Genomic DNA, 3,996 nt, shown 5'->3' with positions numbered 1-3,996 from the left:
CCAGCTACCACTTCCCACCAGCTGGTCCAAGTCCCCATGTCTCTCTCCTGAATTATAGGAGTGGCTGTCTCACTGAGTTTCCCTCTTGCTGTTATTGATCCCTTTGGGAGCCTCTCAAAATAGCAGCTAGAGTGATCCTTTCAAATGTAAATAACATACCAATATTTGGTTCACTCCTTCCAGTGGCTTTCTGTTTGACTTGGAGTGAAAGCTGAGCTCCTTATTAGGAACTACAAGGCCTCATATGACCTGGCACCCTGTTACCCCTCTGATATAAAATCTTAGTTTTATTTTTCCTCTCTGTAAATCTGGTACAGCTCCCTGGCTGCCTTGTTGCTCCTCACATGTGGCACCTGCTCCTGCTTCCAGCACTATACTTGCTTCCTATCCCTGGAATGTCCTTAGACACCTGCAGGGCTCACTCCTTCACTTCCTTCGGGTCTTTTATCAAGTGCCACCTTCTCACGGAGGCACTGCTCTGCCAGCCTACTGAAAACTATCCCATCTCCCAAGGTCTCCTATCCCTCATCTGGCTTTTAAAAAAATCTAGTTAAGACTTACCACAATCAACTATTCCATTCCATATATTTTAACATATTTGCCTTGTTTATTTTCTGCCCCACCCATTATTCTGTGTGATTCATGAGGACAAACATTTTTGTGTGTTTTGTTCACTTATTTTACAGTGCTTAACACATAGTAGCTTCTTAACAAAAATTTGTCAAATAAATAACATTTTTCTTAGAGTAGTAAAAAATAATGAATTTTTGAAAACCCTTGAGTTAGCAGTGTCTGTGGGTCAAGGGATTTTGCTCATTTCACTAGGTCAATTATTTTATGTGGCTTGAATCCCAGACTGAAATCTGGGGAACTTTCTTTTCTTTGCTGCCTGTTAGGCCAGAACTAACTCTAGCTTCAATCATCTAGTCACAAAAGATTGAAACAAAGCTACAGTAATCAAGACTGTATGGTACTGGCCCCAAAACACAAATATAGATCAATGGAACAGGATAGAAAGCCCAGAGATAAACCCACACACATATGGTCACCTTACCTTTGACAAAGAAGGCAAGAATATGCAATGGAGAAATAAGTGGAGCTGGGAAAACTGGACAGCTACATGTAAAAGAATGAAATTAGAACACTTCCTAATACCATACACAAAAATACTCAAAATTGATTAAAGGCTTAAATGTAAGTCTAGACACTATAAAACTCTTAGAGGAAAACATAGGCAGAACACTCTGTGACATAAATCACAGCAAGATCTTTCTTGACCCACCTCCTAGAGTAATGGAAATAAAAATCAAAAATAACAAATGGAACCTAATGAAACTTAAAAGCTTTTGCACAGCAAAGGAAATCATAAAAAAGACAGAAAGACAACCCTCAGAATGGGAGAAAATATTTGCAAACGAAGCAACTGACAAAGGATTAATCTCCAAAATATACAAGCAGCACATGCAGCTCAGTATGAAGAAAACAAACAACCCAGTCCAAAAATAGGTGGAAGACCTAAATACACATTTCTCCAAAGAAGACATACAGATGGCCAACAAACACATGAAAAAAGATGCTGAACATTGCTGATCATTAGAGAAATGCAAATCAAAACCACAGTGAGGTATCACCTCATACTGGTCCGAATGGCTATCATCAAGAAACATACAAACAATAAATGCTGGAGAGGGTGAGGAGATAAGGGAACCCTCCTGCACTGTTGGTAGGAATGTAAATTGATACAGCCACTATGGAGAACAGTATGGAGGTTCCTTAAAAAACTAAAAATAAAACCATTGTATGACCCAGCAATCCCACTCCTGGGCATATACCCTGAGAAAACCATAATTCAAAAAGAGACATGTACCACAATGTTCATTGCAGCACTATTTACAATAGCCAGGATGTGGAAGCAACCTAAGTGTCCATCAACAGATGAATGGATAAAGAAGATGTGGCACATATATACAAAGGAATATTACTCAGCCATAAAAAGGAACGAAATTGAGTTATTTTTAATGAGGTGGTTGGACCTAGAGTTTGTCATACAGAGTGAAGTAAGTCAGAAAGAGAAAAACAAATACCGTATGCTAACGCACATATATGGAATCTATAAAAACGGTACGGATGAACCCAGTGGCAGGGCAGGAATAAAGATGCAGGCTTATTGAATGGACTTGAGGACACGGGGGGAAGGGGAAGCTGGGATGAAACGAGAGGGTGGCATTGACATATATACACTACCAAATGTAAAATGGATTGCTAGTGGGAAGCAGCCGCATAGCACAGGGAGATCAGCTCCGTGCTTTGTGACGACCTACAGGGGTGGATTAGGGAGGATGGGAGGAAGGCTCAAGAGGGAGGGGATATGGGGATATATGTATACTTATAGCTGATTCACTTTGTTGTACAACAAAAACTAACACAACATTGTAAAGCAAATATACTCCAATAAAGATTAAAAAAAAAGGAAAAATAAGTTTTTATCAAAAGGAAAAGAAAATGAATATATTTCCTCCCCCAGTCCTTCTAGGTACCCCAGTTCCATAATAGCCCATATCAGTTTTCTGCTGTGTCATTCTCAGTCCCCAAATGAAGCCATTTGTCATACCAGGTTTTCCCTGGCATGGGTTCATTTTTCCTCTGGGTCCTCAGCACCTCTGCTGTTTTAATCTCCTGCCTCTGCTCTGGGAAGCTGATCTCCAGTTGAGGGGCCTGCCCCTTTCCACTGACACACTCTGTTTAGGTCTGATGCAATACCTTCTCTTAGCCAGAGTCTTCTTTCAGTAATTTAACCATTCCCCTCTCTCTGCACATCCTAAAGACTGAGAGGACAGACTCCAGATATTCTCTTTTGGTTTAACCAGTGACTACAAAATTCCAATAGGGTCCAACCTTCTGGAAATGAAGCAGCGCATCAAGAATTTCCCTCTGCAGTCTGCCCCTTATTCTTACAGCTCTTTGGCCTCATACCACCAGTGACTGTGTGCTGTGTCTAACATAGGGGATGTTGCAAAGGGAACTTTGTGCCATCTGACAGGTGACAGTTTTCTGTTACTTCCTTTTGTTCTGATTCTGCCAATAGATACCAGGAAATAGAAATATTCTTCTCAAATAAGGTCACTGACATTTATTCCTCAAGTATGGAGTCTTTTCTTCTGTTAAATGGAAACATCAGGAATATCTGGTCTCAATATTATATACTAAACTTCAATAATATCCTTGGACTGATTATAATGTCAAAAGTTGCTCAACTTCCCTCTCCCCACATGATAGCTGTTGTGAACATATAAAGATTTGAACCTATTCTATCAGTAATGCTTTTTTAAATATATATATTTATTTATTTATTTATTTTTGACTGTGTTGGGTCTTTGCTGCTGTGCGTGGGCTTCTCATTGCAGTGGCTTCTCTTGTTGTGGAGCACGGGCTCTTGGTGCACGGGCTTCAGTAGGTGTGGCACGTGGGCTCAGTAGTTGTGCCTCGCGGGCTCTAGAGCACAGGCTCAGTAGTTGTGGCGCATGGGCTTAGTTGCTCCACGGCATGTGGGATCTTCCCGGGCCGGGGATCGAACTCATGTCCCCTGAATTGGCAGGAAGATTCTTAACCACTGCACTGCCAGGGAAGTCCTATCAGGAATGCCTTTAAACTAGTTTATACTTTATTAATTTTAAGAGCATATGTATATATATTATTGGAGATAAATAAAGATTAAAATGACTGGGTTGGACAAATTTTGAGAATGGCTTGATATAACTCTTGGCTTCCTAAGGGCCCTCATCTTCCTGTTTTGAAATAATCACGAACACAAATCTTATTAGTAGTAACTAATTATTGGCAAAGGAGCTATAGGATGCCATTCTCAAGTGACTCCTCCAGTTTTTTCTCTTGAGGTATTAAACAAGAAGTAACAAATCAGCAGAGCTCTTAGGGACAAGTACTCTTAGGGGTAAGTCCACCCACCCTCATCTCAGGGGCGTCCTCAGTAGCACCCCA

The sequence above is a fragment of the Stenella coeruleoalba genome (assembly GCF_951394435.1).
Source record: "Stenella coeruleoalba genome assembly, chromosome: 9".
Taxonomy (NCBI): Eukaryota; Metazoa; Chordata; class Mammalia; order Artiodactyla; family Delphinidae; genus Stenella; species Stenella coeruleoalba.
This window is presented reverse-complemented; position numbering follows the sequence as displayed.